The sequence below is a fragment of the Micromys minutus genome (assembly GCF_963924665.1).
Source record: "Micromys minutus genome assembly, chromosome: 2".
NCBI classification, from domain to species: Eukaryota; Metazoa; Chordata; class Mammalia; order Rodentia; family Muridae; genus Micromys; species Micromys minutus.
Window position 1 is genome coordinate 84200924 of NC_137971.1, and position 16310 is coordinate 84217233.

The 16310-nt window shown below is 47.1% G+C and overlaps 1 protein-coding gene across 3 annotated transcripts in view; it reads right to left on the reverse strand.

Annotated features, from left to right (window-relative positions):
- Positions 1 to 16310, reverse strand: part of MICAL2 (microtubule associated monooxygenase, calponin and LIM domain containing 2) — a 124272-nt gene that overhangs the window by 82086 nt on the left and 25876 nt on the right. The gene's annotated exons all lie outside the window — the stretch shown is intronic.

A 16310-nucleotide genomic window follows, 5' to 3' on the forward strand; every position in this document is an offset into this window, starting at 1 on the left:
CACTTTTCACTCCCAACTTCTCGTCTAGAAGTTAAACTTGCATACCATTGGCAAGTATCGAGCCAGATCTGTCTCCCAGATGCCAATTTACAAACTGGAAGAACTTGTCTCCTCCTGAAACCACTTAAATCCTGTACTTCAGTATAGGACAAGCAGAGGCAGTGCTGGGGGTCTGGGGGTGTGAGAATTCCCAGAACTGTCTCTTATCTAGGGTATGATAAGGAAAAGGGAGGTAAAGAGCCCATGGAGGAGTTAAGTTTGGCCTTGGACACAAACCTTACAGTACCAGCTTGAACATGCCTCCCCAGATCTAAACAGTTTCCACTTCTTAAAAGACTGCATGGCCAAGCCACACCAGTTTGTGGTGGCATTGTCACTTGGTGGGTATCCATTTTTGTGGGAACATCAGATCATTTATTTAGTTGGGAAAACAGTGCTTGCTGACTGTGTGATATGAGACAAGTCATTTTAGTTGGTCACCTCAGTTTTCTCATCTGTAAAATGAAGACAATACTTCTCACAACATAGAGTTTACAAGAGAGAAGAGCAATCAGGATTGGGATGTACTTAGTGTTTATTGACCTTGTAATTAGCACTAGTCTTTCAATGGCTCAAACATCAACTCAAAAGAAGCAGACTTCATGGCTTACTTAGACTGGCTCCCCAAAGCATTTGCCTAGCATGCCCAGATGCCGGGTTTGAGTCCCAGAACTAACCAAACAAACACAAAACAGACAAACAAACAAAAACAAACTCCAAAAAACAAAAGTCCCAAACCCTGCTAGACTATTTTCCTAAGTCAAGAACTTATATATACCTTAAAACTATTGGACAAAGTACATCCCAGTAATATCAGCTCTTGAGAGGCAGAAGTATGTCACATGTGTTAGGCCAGCCTGGGCTACATAGAAAGACCCTATCTTAGACAAAAACAAAGTCAAGAACATCAATTCAGAAGATTTGGGTCTGAGCTCACTTCTTAGTCATATAGTTCTGAACAAATCACCAAACTCGTGAGTTTTAAGTTCCCTGTCTGTCAAGGGGGAATCTCACCCAGGGAGTCTTGAAAGTGAGTTGGTAACACAGAGGGCCCACAGGCAGTGTTGGTCAGGGACATGGTGAGTCTGAGCTTTAAGCTTCCTTTTCTTAGAGACTTGTGGGGTTCATGACCTTTGGAGAGCACTCTTCCCAGCTCCAAACGACAAAGGCTAAAACGGTGAAAGCTGAGCTGCGCACGGTGGGCCAAGCCTGCAGGCCCACTGTTCTCCTGGTAAAAGCGGAGCGATTGGGCGGGAGTTCAAGGTAATCCGCAGCTACCGAGTAAGTTCCAGATTGGCCTGGGCTCCGTGAGGCCACTCAAAAACAAGAAGAATACATCAATCAGAAGCTCCCGGGTAGCTGGTTCTTGGTCGTCTGCCTTTTTAACCACCGCCCAGATGTTGCCTCGCTAGAGGTTGAGATGCAATACAAATAGAACCGACTAGCTAGAAATATGCAGGGTTTTGCATTTTTTTTTTTTTTTCTGGGAAGAAACAAGATGTGATGTGTCGCTTCCAAGAATAGCCTGAAGTAGTTTGGGCTTTGTTGACGGAGTCCCTTCTTTGTGGTTTTCCAGCTTCCCTGCCTATGTGACTTCATGAGTCACAAAGACATTCCCTTCCCTGCCTCTGACCATCAAAAATGAACATTCAGAGCCCTGGATTGCAGGTGACAGTTTAGTCATGAACTCAGCTCACAGCATCTTGCTCAGGGCAAGGTTTCATAGAGACCCTGAGCGCCTTCTCAATAGAGGTGGTGGGGACTCCTGAGCCAAGGCTGGCCTGTGTGTTCGTATTTAGAACTCCACTCCCGTGTGTTCTCTGAGCCTCACCACCTAACTCACGGTGAGTATTACTGTATGACAGTGTCTTGGAGGAAAAGGTGGCACTCCTGAAAACTTCTGGAGGCTGGGGGAGGGACATGGGTAGCCATGTCCAGGAGAGACACTCAACCTTCTACTGTATCTTTGGGCTTCACATGAAAGATCTGTTTTGAGGTCACTGGAACCTAAGAACAAAATCCTCATGTGGCTTTCATGCCAACCTGCCCTCCCCATCTCTCGGTTCTGCTGCAGAACTGGGTCTGGGAGGAGGTGTGTCTCAGCAATGACAAGGGTGTAGCCTATAGTCGGTGTAGATAAGAGAAGACTGCCAACCCAATTCGCTTCACCACAGCTACCTAAATCTCTAAGCTGGAGCAAAATCCAGCCAGGGAAACACTTCTCACTGGGCTAGGCTTCTGTGGAGCCCAGCAAAGACAGAAATCCCTAGTCCACAGCTTGCCTGAAATCTTAACCTCCCAAGGCCCTCCATCTGTCAGGGTACTATGGGCCAACATGAGCCAGGAGCAACTCCAAGCCAGACCTGGCAGCACAGGTCTATACATCTAGTTATTAGAAGCTAAGGCAGGAGGTGGCAGTTTCTGAAGTCCATTTGGGCTATAGAGTTAGTTCATGGCCAGCTTGGGCAGTTTAGTAAGACCCTGTCTTCAGGTGAAAAGAGAAATGGGGAGCTAGCTTGGTGAAAGAACTTTCTTGCAAGAGTAAGGGCCTGGATTCAGCTCCAGTTCTGGGGATGGGGAGGAACCGAGCTAGAAAGGGAAGGAAGGGCCATCCATGTCTCTGTGTCCATCAGCCACCTCTGTCTTAGTCACTTCTACAGGAGAATGTCCACCACCTCCTAGGTCTCCCAGCTGTGCCCTGGCCTCAGAGATCTCAGTTTGTCCCAGAGAGAGGCACTGTCTAGCCAAAGCTCTCCTTGCTCCCTGGTGTCTACCTAGAGCTCACTCATAGGAGGCAGAAGCCCTTACTAACCCTGCTGGGAACCTCTCTAGGAAGGGATCATGGGAAAGACACCCAAGGGTGTACTGTGACATTACCAACAGACCCATGGCTGCAGTGGGGCTGTCACCCCTTGCCCTAGGTGAGCTCTGGAGGACATTCCAGTCCACTGAAATCTTGCCCTTCCTTTCCCGTTCCTGCCTTACGATCCTGGCCACTTACTTGTTCTGGGTCTTCCAGCCCCCTTCCTCCCTCTTCAGTGGTGCCTGTGGTCAGGTTTGAAGTAGCCTCACACTTCACCACTCCCTGGCCTCCAACCTCAACTCTCTTGAGCCACACACAGTGCCAGGTACCAGGATGACCCATGGAGTCAGTCCCCCAGTCCACACCTTCTAGGGTCTTACTACGTATGTCCTGTGTCAGGAGATAACCACACCGGAGGTGGCAAGAAGAAGGAACAACAACTAGCCAGAAATATCTGAGGTCACTGTCTGCCAGGTACCTTCACCCAGGAGTCCTGGCAATCAACCTGTATGTTGTGCTCCCCCTGACCTCCCTCTCATTAAAAAAAAAAAAAACGAGCTCATCTCAAACATGTCCATGTCTATATAACTTTGTCATTTGTGGTAGCTATTTAACGTGTATTTATGTATCTGTGGGAGTGTGTATATCTATGAACATGTGTGTGTGTGTGTGTGTGTGTGTGTGTGTGTGTGAGAGAGAGAGAGAGAGAGAGAGAGAGAGAGAGAGAGAGAGAGATTGATTGATTCTTCCACAAGAACCTCTTTTTTAGGGCCTCCTAAGAAAATCCCCAAGTGAGGGGGATTAAGCCTCTTGACCCCTGCCAGGGTACTGAAGGCAACCCAAACCCATTCACATCCATATCGTCAGTCAATTTCCTGTGATTGACGGGGAAAATGGAGGTTCCAGGATAAGTAGCCTCATGAGAGCCTCAGGGGCAGATATAGAGCAGGCTGTGAGAGGAACCCAGCCCCGTTTCACAGTGTCACCCACACTCTCGGCCGCCATGGATGAATGCCATGTAACGGAAATAGCATGTGTACTTGCTTATGTTTTACCAACCAGCCCCTAATTACACTGGTTAAATGGTGTAGCCCGTGATGTTCTTGGGCACAGCTACGTAAGTTATAGCATCCTGAACAAGGAAGGATTAGTGAGTCTATCAAGTTCCCAAATTTTCAAGTAACTTCCTCCTGTTGATGTGCCCCAAATTCATCTGTCTTATTTAGCATAAGGGGTGGCCCCCTGCATCTCGCTTCCCCCAGTTATGCTCAGCTCAGGGTACCTATCAGGTCTCAGCCATCAGTGCCCACCAGGGTCACCAGAAAAAGAAGTGCAGTCCTGCACGAAGCTCTGCTTGTAAAAGAATTAGTGAGTCTCAAATCCCAACAAGGGAAGTTCCCTCCCAGCACAACTACTTCCTGGACCACAAAGCCCCTAAGGCCAGCGTGGCAGGGCCCCTTCCAAAGAGTCACATCCTTAGCCAGTCATGGTAGTTCATACCTGCAATGACTATACTCCAAATGCTAAGGGAGGAGGTTTCCACAAGTTCAAAGCCAGCTTCAGCTACATAGGGAGTTCTAGACCAGATGGAGCTATATAAGGAGATACTTTCTCAAATAGTAAAATACTATTCTCATTATATAGAATATATTTCTCAAATAGTAAAATACTTTCTCAAATAGTCTAAAAACTAACAATAACATCAACAACAGTAAAAACCCAGAGGGTCATGTTCTTCTGTGGCAGCATGGAATCAAAATGAGGATGCAGTTCACATCTGATATGATCTCCTCCAGTGGAAACCCATACATTTGGTCAGCCAAATAACAGACATCCCACAGCACACAGAGTCCACCTGTGCTACCAACACTTGGCATGCTGTTCTGCAGGTCTGTTGGCTGGTGACCATACATTGGGATCTCCCAGGAAAACTGTGAACCCAACCATCTAGATTACTAAAGCCTTGCTTGCTTGTCTCAAGGTGGAAAATGGGAGGCACCACAGCAAGTAAGTTCAGGGACAGAGGGAGAGTGTGGTTGGGCATGGCAGGGCATGCCTTTAATACCAGCAGCTGGGAGGCTGACAAGGGAGAGTCGTGCTCGAAGACAAGACTAGGCTACTTAACAAGGCTTGCAAGAAAACCTAAAAAGCAACCACAAAGGAAGTTATGTCTGTCACGTGTACATAATAAAGCCATCACTCCACAGAACATCTGGTGTGTGCTTACAGGACCCTAGCAGTGAATCTACCATGGAAATCTGTGTTTTTAGATAGACAGCAGATACATCCTATGGCAAGAAAGTTCAGAGACAGAAAGTAGAATGGAGTTGAGTATGGCGGGACATCCCTGTAACCCATAATCCTAGCACTCGAGAGGCAGGAGGATCTTGTTTCAAGGCCTGCCTTCAAGACCTATCTCAAAACAAAACAAAAAGCAACCAAACTAAAACAGAATAGAGGTTTTTCAGGGTCTGAGGGAGAAGAGATGTGAAGCTCTTAAGACACAGCATTTTGGTGTGGCCAATGATGATGCTTTGTGAATGAATGGTAGTGACAACTAGACCATGATGTGAATGTCCTCTGTGCCAACTGTACACTTACACACAGTTGAAATGGTAAGTTCAGGGTTACATATACATCACCACAGAAACAACAAACAATGAAGTCCATACAAGACAAAACCACAAAGACCACCACCCAAGAGTGGAGGCGCCATGGCCAGGGTGGAGAATGGGTAGCATCATTTACAGTGAAGTCCTTTTTTAAAACCATAGCAAACAAAACAAACTATTACACTAATGGAGGAAATACACTGGTCTTATTGAGTGAGATGCTATGATTTTAAACTTATTTTCTAAGTTATCTAGGTCTCTCTCATTCTTCCCTTCACATCTCATCTCAGCCCAAGAAGCTTCTGGAAGCTCACCTCTACCAAATTTCTATTGTTATCTTTTGTCCTTCTTCCAGGGGATCTCATGCTAAGATACTTCTTCCCATTTGCCACGCCTGAAATTTTCAATACTCCAGGGAAAATGGGGCTCGGGATCCTCTGTGTTAGTTTCCAAAGCCACCACAGGTCACCCTAGTCCAATCTCCTAGTCCCTGTGTTTCCTGTATAGTACCGTTGAGGCCTGCTCCACTACGCAGGAACCACTCATGCACGCATGAGTCGAATCCTGAAAGCAGCTGGATCAACCCAGAGCTGTACAGTTTCCAGTGTGTGCAAACAGAAGCAGTGTTATTGCAGCTCTGTCCCTGGACTAAGGTTCAACATATTTTTCATTGACTAGCAACCACTTTAGAGATACTACCTCTGGGTTCTCTGGATTCATTAGAATCTAAATATCATGCAAGGAAGCTTCTCATTCATAAGACATGATGTGGGCTCTATCACATGCCAGACTTTGCCACTCTTGGGTGGGCAGCAGCCCTGAGTACATCTTCAAGCTGTAACTCTTGTCCTTCCAGCCTCCTCTTCTCCAGACACATCTCACCCCAGGGTCTTCCCCAAATGAGTTGGGAACTTCCCACAGTTTCCACAGTACCCCATATCCATCTTGACTGCAGTCAGTTACCACGTTGACGTGTTTTACTCCCTGCTTCTAGCACCCAGCATAAGGCCCTCTCTACACAGTTTGTTGCACAGGAATGAAAGGGTGAGTGAGCACTCTCTGGGAAGATGATTGTTGGCATTTAATGAGCATCAGTGAAGTCACAGGCCATGTGTTAGGAACTTCAATGTGTGCCGAAGTAGTTAATTATTGTAACAAAGTATGGCATTGTTAGCTACTCAAGCCCATTTTTCAAAGGATTGAAAGTCAGCAGCTTACTGAAGGTCACAGGGCCTGAGTCAGCAAGCTTTCATTGGAGGCCCCATAGCCAAGTTCAAAACCATGTTCATGGGCACTATTCCCATAATGCTCCTACACAAAGCACGTGGAGCCACAGGTACTCAGACTACCTTGCCCACTAAGTCAAAGACGGGCTTTCCTGTAGACCTAGGATGCATAGTACTCTATGGTGCTCCCGCACATCCTTCCTTATCAACTCTAATATGCCAGGATCTGAGGTAAGGAGATCTCAATGAAGATTCAAGAGGACAGTGACTAACACATCCATAAACATTCAGTTGAGAGGTGACAGTTTAGTGATGGTGGGCATGGCAAAAATAAGCTATTTGATCTCCAGCCTGGTGGCTCCTTCTTCCCAGGCTGTTCCTTGCAGGGTGGTAACCAGGTACACCCTTAAGGAGCATTAGAGGACAGGACTTACAGCACTTAGAAGACTGACCTATAAGTGCCCCCACTTTACCCCAAGATCCTGTTTGCTTTTCTTTCCTTCCCAGATCACCATGGGCCTGGGAACTGCATGGTAAGGTAGTTTAAAGTCATAGAGAGAAAGAAGTCAGCTCCTTTCGGATGCCCACTTGGGAAAAAATAAAAAACAAACCCTTTATGACCATAATATGTTTTAGTCTTTATATGTATAAAAACAAACAAACAAACAAACAAACAAAGCAAACTTGTAATTTTGAAGCCGTTGAACATAGGGGTTTGTCTGTCAGGCAGAAATCGATATCTTAATAAATACAATAGGTGTCAAGGGGCATGCTAAATTTGGCCTGTGTCGTAAGCTAGCATTCCCTCCAACAAGAATGCAGACTGTGTGGGAACCTACACCCCTCTTATGCCACCATGTGCTGGCATGCTTTGAATCTGAAATGTTCCCACTGGCTTGTGGCTTGAGTGTGTGTTCCTTAAGTGTGCTATTTTAGGATTCTGTAGAACACTGAAGAGTGGGGGCCTGGTTGATAGAAGAAAGTCACCAAGAGTGAGTCTTTGAAGGTTATTCCCAGACTCTGATCCTGCTCTTTCTGCTTCCTGATCCTCTATGATGTGAATGCCATGGCCACATGGTCTCACCAACCATAGACAAAGTCTTTCATCCTCTCTGTCTCTCCACTTCTCAAGTATAAGCTACGACAAAACCTTCTGAAGGGGCTAGAGAGATGGCGCAGGAGTTAAGAGCACCAAATACTCTTCCAGAAGAGCTGGGTTCAGTTCCCAGCACTCACATGACAACTCACAACTCCAACATCTGACACCTTCACATAGACATACATGTGTGAAACAGGCAAAACCAAACCAAACCAAAACCCACCAATGTATATATAAATAAAAATAAATTATTTAAAAAAAAACCTTTTGAGATCATGAAACCAAAATGAATCTCTCCTCTCTTGAATTGGTTTTGCTGGGTATGTTTTGTCACAGAGATATTAAAAGAGATAATTTGCCTGTGAACCACAATTGTAATCCATATGGTAAAGTATCCCTAAAAGGGCAACAGTGACACTCCTGTGTTAGCAGTAACCAACATAAGGGACATAAGTAACCAACATAAGGGACATAAGGCCAGCTCAGTATGAGGGAAATTATGCCTGGTACTAGAAATCTAACCAACTATCTGGGGCTAGTGAGAACATGGCTCTTAGGAGGAGCCTACCACCGCCACTTTACTTAATTGATTTAATTCCTAACTACGTTCTCGAACGTATCCTTACATCCACAGGTAAGTGCGGCCCTCACTCCTCAGCAAAGAAGCTTCGTTCTGCAGCAGACAGAGACCATCCCAGAAAACCACAAGTCAAAATGCAGAGATCAACAGATTACCGGCTCTCTAGCCATGACGAATATACCTACAACACAACTCTTACACCCCAGGTTCATTGACCATCTTGGAAAACAGAGTGGGAAGACTGTAAGAGCCAGAGGACCAAGAAATCGGCTATGAGACTGTGTCTCTTAGAAATGACAGGGAAGCTACAGTCGATACCTCAACAACACGTCTGCCTAAACAAGACCTGAACAATTTCAACACCAGTAGACATGCTACTACGGAAGGAGGAAATTTCACAGGATCTCACCCCAACACATAAGAACTATAGGCAGGTAATGTCTGTGGAATGAAGAGGAATTAGTATTCTCCATGGATGAGCCTCTAACTCCTTCCCTAATAACATGTGGCCAGCTCTGAAGTCACAGACACAAAAGCAATATCAAATGGGTCCAGTGAGTTGTATTTCTATATTTATGCATATTTATATGCACAATAATAATCAAGAAAAAGAGACTACATTTGAGGGGGAGGAGGGGCATGGGAGAGGTTAGTGGGAGGGATGGGTGGGGCATGGGCAGGGTATGGGGGCATGGGAGGGAAGGGGTTAGTGAGGGGTGTATGGGAGGGGCATGGGAGGGGCCATCAGTTTCAGTGATGGCCCCCCCATGGCCTTACAAGTCTGTGTTATGGGGTCAAATGAAATGGGGTCTCTGAGTCACTCAACTCACTCTCGAGCAAGTCACAAACAACCCCGAATTCCTGTGAAAATGAAGAGACTTCTTGCAGGGTCTGGTTTCCCTGCCTTGCCTGGTACATGTCAGTGTAGACATCAGGCTTGGGAATGTCTCTCTCCTCCAGAGACCAGGCATTTTTTTTTCAAAGGCCTGGGGGCAGCCTTTCTGTGGCTGGTAGAGTCTTTCTATTCAGGGTGAATCTGTACATTTGGCTTGCTGAAGTTAGGCCCTGGGAATGAGACGCCCCATCCTCGGTTTGAAGGAGTGTGGGGATGCTGGAGAAGAGAATCAGATACCTGCCCCTGTTCACAGAGTGTGCGGCGCCACGTTTAGATGTGTTGGGGTGACCACAGGCTCCCTCTGCTCTGTCACTGACTCTTGGCATCTGATGGTCTATCCTACCAAGCTCCCGCATTTAGAAGAGCATATACCTCTTCACTCAGTCTCCCACCTCCTCCAAAGATTCATGGGCACACGGTTTGGGTTGCCTTCCGAGTTGTGAATTTATCATTAGACAGTCCCCCAACTGTCGCCAACTCAATCGTTGTTAGACTTAACCTTCCTTTCCCTGGAGAGACCAAATTATATCCTGTCCTTTCATTTCATAGTCACTGGCCCCTCGCAAGGTCACTTCCTCGTATCCCCCCTTCCCCTCCCCCACATTCTGGTTTCTGCTCGCATACCATGTGCCAGCCCCCCTCCTTCCATCACCACCCTCTCTCTATTCTAAGGCCACTTATCCAGCCTTATCTTGCTGGTCTGTGTGTGATTTCCATCTTTGGTAATGTCCTCTCTCTCAACTGCCTTTGAAAGAGAAAGTTCTGACCCTTGCCCTCTGGGACCTTAGCCCTCCTATCCTGCCAATGGCTGCATCCTGGTGACTCACTATTGAGAACCTGTGCCTCCCGCTTACCCAATAGAAACCTCACGTTTACCTGCACCTGTCTCCTTTCTACACTGGACCCTGGTGTCACATCCTTTGAGTCAATGGTCTTAGCGCTTATCCTGCAGGGCTGACTGGCTGAGTCCTGCCTCTTCCCCAGCCCTGTCCACAGTTCCGGTCCTTACCCATGGCTCAGGCTTCCATCCACTCACTAGAACCCTCAAAAATCCCCCTCATCATTACCTTTTCTGTGTCTAGACTCACCTTCCACCAAGCTTCCAGCCCTGATCTCAAGCTGTTGCTGAAGAGATTTATCAGAAATGCAGAAGACTTAGCCCGGTTACTGTTTGTTGTATACTTCAGCCCCCTCTGTCTGCAGTTCTCACCCCAACTCTTGGTCACTGGGTAAAACCTAGTTGTTACAGCTTAGATATAAAATTCCTCCAAAGGCTTGTGTTTGAACACTGGGTCTCTTGTGAGTGGCACTGTTTCATCGAAAGGTTATGGAACCTTTAGGAATTGGGGCTAGTTGGAGAACGTGAGTCAGGTGAGATGGAAAAAACTTCAGACCTATAGCCTGGTTCCCCTTCCTCCTCTATCCCTGGTCCACTAGTATGAACAAGCATTTGCTCTAAGTTTTTATAGCCACAGAGACACCCACCATCATGATAAACTGTATTCCCTTGAACTACAAGCCAACTTGAACCTCTCTTCCCTTAACTAGCCTGTATCAGGCATTTGGTCCTTGCAGTGAGAGAAGCAACTAACTCACCAGCAGAGGTAATGGAGCATCATGGATTACAATATAAGCTCTGGAGTCAGGCAGACTGGTGGCAAATCCTCAGTCGCCATTTACTAGGTATCTGAGCCAGGATGAGTTGCTTAATCTCTTTGAACCTCAGTTTTCTCATCCATAAAATGGGGATAATAACAGCCCTGCCCTGCTGGGCACCTTGAGGATAAAGTACCAAGATCCCTGGCCAGGTGGTATTTTTAGCAGCACTGTTCTTTGAAGACTACCTTGCCCTCCTCTTCCACCTACCCCTCACTGTGCCCTGTGGAATTTCACAGGGATGTTTCCCACACACGATTGCATTGATCTACTGAGGCCAGAGGCTGCCTGTTTCAATGCCTGGCATCCGTGCCTACGGATGCCTCCGGCAGGACTAGATGCTTGATAAAAACTACAAGAAGAAAAATCAAATCAGAAGCCTCCCATGACTTTCAGAGTATATGACGGCTTGTTTGGAAAGGAGCTGGGAGTCCCCACAGCTTTGGCGGCTCCCCATGTTCTCCTCAGTACCACAAGCCTTGTGTAGCATGTTCTTCTTCACCAGGCGCGGCTCCCGACGCCCCTTGGCTCACTCTGCAGCAGTCTGGTCAGTCCCCCATCAGGCCTCTGCTTGCCTCTCTTTTTCTGCCCCGCAGAGTCGACCTACGGCACTGGTCTACGAGGCACCTTGTCCTCTGGAAGCCACACAGCTAAAGAGCTGTGGCAAAGATGGCCACCGCGGTGCACGGCCACAGAGCTGCGGGATGAAGGGCCTGACTCCCAGCAGGCTGAGGAGAGAGCTGGAATGGCCAGAGGCTAAAGTTCCCTGTTCTATTTCTCTTTCTTTCCTCTGCATTCTTCTACCTCCTCAACTCTGGCCCAGAGTCACCAAGGCTGGGTAATGGTACAACTGACCCAAAATTAGCATCCGAGGCCACTCCCAAACAGAATCTCAGAGGATGAGGTCCCGGAGGTGAAATGCTTCTGACTCTCTAGGGACTTGCGCTGACCAGCTAGGGTTGAAGACCAGCAGCCACTGGGTTGCACCCATCTCTTTTACTGAGAACCTAAACAGTGCTAGAATCGCAGCAGGCCACCGGGAGAACAGGACACACATCGCTACTCTCTCTTCTGAAGGCCTGTTAGGCGGGGAGGTATCACACTAGGCAGAGACCAAGCTGCTGAATCTTCCTTCACCCCAGAATTCATTGCACCTCTATTCTTGCCCGAGTGACTGACGTGGAAACACGTTAAGGGACAGGTAGATGCCCTCCGCGTCTATCCTCTTCCCAGAGTGACGACTTCACTTCTGAGTGCCCTGCCGGCACAATAACCATGTTTAGAACTCAAGTAACCAGGCTGCATGTGCTGTTCCCTTTTCATTTTGTTTCTCAATTCACCCACTGATGAGTCGTCCCATCTTTTTATCCTTGAAATCTCAGTTGCAGGGTCATTATCGCCCTCATGTGTAGCTGACACGTGTTTATGAGTGAAGAGATATTTCCCAGTAAAACCAGGATGAATGGTACTATTTCTATCCCTACATTTTTTTTTTTAAAAAAAAAATTGGGCTGCACACTTTCTGTTTCAACGTGATTTTCTGATGCGCGAGTCCATGGCTTTGCTGCTGACACCATGCCTGATGTAACTAATGATATAAATGGCACTTCCTGGATCTCAGCAGTCAGGTGGCCCCCGTGAGCATGCTGAGGCCAGGGAAAGAGGCAGTACCTGTCTGTTCCTTCCATTCACTGTCTGCCCAGGGAGCCAGGCAGCTGGCCACACATTCCCTGTCATCCTTCTATGGGGCCCATGCCCATCATCCGGCCTTTATGAGCAGATGAGGTCATCTGCACAGACGAGTGGTCCCTTTCTGAGTCAGAAGGGGCTCTTGGGTGGCTTAAAGTCTACTAGCATGTCAGTATATTGGAAGGGCAGGATCTAGGGTATCCATGTGAAATCCTCTATGCAAGTCAATAGGCAGAGTGAGCACCCAATAAGGAGGGTCCTGTGACATGTGTGCAGCAGTAGGGCATCTTGTCCTGTGGGTTGAACAAGCAGAAACAGCTGCCGGAACTGACTCTGGCCTGCTTCTGCTGTGGCCGGCTCGTCCGGAGCCATGTAACTGCTATTGACATTGGTTTTAAGCCTTGAACGCAGGTGTTGAGATGTTTTGGCTCAAATATTAGCTGCCCTACCCTGCTACTTCCTAGGAAACTGCTTTTTATATAACTCCCTTTCCTTCAAAACCAAATGGGTTTCTTCTGAAGTACATGCTGGATCCTAGATAGCAGGTAGGCAACTTGGTCTGGGACCTGCTTACTTCCTTTATGCTTCTGTTGGAAGGAAGAGAACTTTGCTTGCCGTTCATCTACCCATTCATTCAATCATTCATTTATTCATCTAACCACACATTTATCCATACATACATTCACTCACTCATTCATTCAGCTTTCTAACCATACATTCATCCATTTACCCATTCATTCATTCATCCATCCAAACATTCATACATGCATCCATTTATTCATCCACACAGTCATCCATCTCTCTACCCATCAATTAATTTATACATTCATTCATGTGCACATCCATCCATTCTAGAAACACTAGTGATGCTGTGCCAGATAGTGTGCTAACAGTTCCCAGTCACAATCCCAGACAAGCAAGCCGATCATACACAGAGGAGCAGCTCAGCTCTGAGAAAGTCCTCTCTTCCTTCACCAAGGCTGAGGAGTACCCTGCCTATGGGAAAAGTGCTTATTGTTGTCAGCAGACATCATGAAGGTCTGATCAGGAGAGAGGAGTAAGGGGGGAGAGAGGAAGAGAGACAGACAGAGAAAGGCAGATGGAGACAGACAGACAGACAAAGGCAACAGTGATCCACTCCTTTTTCTGGACAGGGGAATGGAAGTCATTGAGAACTATTTTCTTCAAAGACTTACAAAGTCAATTAGGTTGTATAAACCAAAGTAGAAGGCTTTATCATCAGACGGGGTAGAATGCCCGCCTGGAATCCACTCACTGTGACCTGAGTCTGGAGGGGATTGCTATTTGAACAGGCCTTTTCATCCTCCCATGCCTAAGTACTTGAGTTTGAAAGTCAAGTAGCTACAAGGCTGGTTGCTAAGAGCAACAGTCTATGAAGGAGGAGCAACAACATTCTTGGGATCCTGTCTGACTTTTTGGGGGCATTCAGAGGCCATTGTCTCCTTAGCTTGGAGATGCTAGGGTAAATGAACCAAACTCAGCAAATATCTTGACATTTGCTGGGCTAAGGTAGCTCTCAGTGACCCCCCCCAAACTCCACCACAGCCCCAGGGAAAAGGGACCACTGAGGTGGGACCAAGGATGGATTTTCCATGGTAGGAGACATAATGCATTTGTGTTGGCTCTGAGAAGGTGCTAACCTCCATCCTTGGTCTTTGAGCTCACGCTCTGAAAGACACACACACTAAATAAGCAGCAGCTATCAGAAGCAATGCTCGGCTTCCTCATCATCAAGGCATGGTCCTCAGGGCCATGGAGCTAAGTCTAGATGCTCATGTCCAAGATCCCAGTCACATCAGGAAGAAGGCAAGTTCAAGGACACCTTGAGCTATCCAGTGAGACTGCTTTAAAACCACTGAGGGCAGGGGTTCTAGCTCAGAGAATTCGCATGGCATGTTCAAGGCCTTGGGTTCTGGAGTTCAATCCCAGGAACTGCAAAGAAAGTAAAAACAAACAAAAGTCCAGAAGCAACCATGCATCCCTTGAAAGGAAGCCATGAAAACCTTAGACTCCAAATCACTCCACAAGGGTTCAAATGTCAGTCTCTAAAATTGGTTTACTGGAGGTAGACCTCGGCAAGATATTGAGGGGGGAGATCCATGCCAGAGGGAAGAATTCTTAGAAGACTCCTTATTCTCCTTCCTCTCTCCACTTGAAGGATCTAGATTTTTCTTTAAGTCCTACCTTGTCCTGTGACTAATAATCTAATAATCTTTTTCCTGGGTAATTTTTTCTTATAAATGATTGTATATTTTTACTGACCTTCTTGTAAAAAAAAAAAAAAAAAAAAAAAGTTTCCTCACCCATGCCCCAGCTCCTGCGGAGTGACACCCTGTCTGGAATGTGGCAGTCCTGGGAGGGACAGTCTGCCATGAACTCACAAGGGTGTTTGCTCTCAATTTATCTGGCACGAGGAATCCAAGACATTTTAAATATGAACCTTCAGTGTGGGCTGACCTACTTCACTATCCTTCCTTTACCAACGACCACCCTCACTGCTTCGAGCCGCGAGAGAGCCAAAGAGTAGGAAACAAGCACAAACTGCCCGAGGCCCCACTCCAGAGTCTAAACACATGGAACTCCAGATGCAAGGAGAAGTCACATCTGGAAGGTTGATGCTGGCCTCCAGGGCCTCCCACTGTAGCATTTTGACACAGTCTAGTTCTAGATGGCTCAGCAGACACTGACCACTCTGTGTGCTTTCTGCTGAGGAGAAAACATGCTTACAGCCTTCTTCAGTCCCAAAGTGCAGAATGAGTCCCTTCCTTGGACAACGCTCTACCCGATCTGTCCCACAGTCTCATATTCATCCTCCAGTCCCCTTGGGATGGAGGGACAGGCAAGGAGCTGCATGTGAACCCGGGGCCCACTCAACAAAAGAAGCACAGTACAGAATCTCCCACTCCCGCCCTCCATCCTCACTAAAGGGGCAAGAGGAGTCCTCAGATGAGTGAGACACTGCTGTCTGCTTCACAGAGAGCATCACAGCATTGGAGCAGGCACCCACTTCTCACTGCAAGAGTCCCTCTGTGAGCCTGTGCAGGCTGCATTCAGTCCTGCCCCAGAACAAGACTGCTTTGCAAGCCAAGAGTTGTTATCTGAGCGACAAGCCCACAAGAGGCCACCAGGGCTGAAGCCGGGCAATTCCTTCACTTCCTGTCTTTAAATTCGACCTTCCACCCCAAGACACCCCATAAAACAGACTCCTGCTGAATCAGCATCGTTAGGTACAGAGTGCAAGTCAACAGAGTTCCGCCTCTCCACACTGCTGTGCCCAGGCTTCATTAGGCCTCAATAAACAAGGTGGGGCCCTACTAACACCTTAGACAGCCAAGTTCAGGGTCAAAGAGACAAGTAGAAGGCACAGAGTATGAACTCATGTGAGAAAGGAACGTGGCTTTGGGGAAAAGCCATTTAGGGAGTTATGGGGATATTCCTCCACTTGCAGTCCAGCCACTAGCTGGTTTCCTTGGATTATTTCAGTCTTGTCCCTATGTCTTGGGTTCCCTATTCACAAAAGTGAAGGTTGGGTTAGATGATCCGTAAATTCTTTCTAGCGTGAATACTCTACACAACTGCAAATCCTAGTGGATAGGTCCCCTCCCAAGTCTTTCTCCTTCCATTAGCTTCTAGCTAAGGTATGTCCTGTTTTACCAAATGCTGCACAAAATGTTCCCCTAAGCCCTAGCC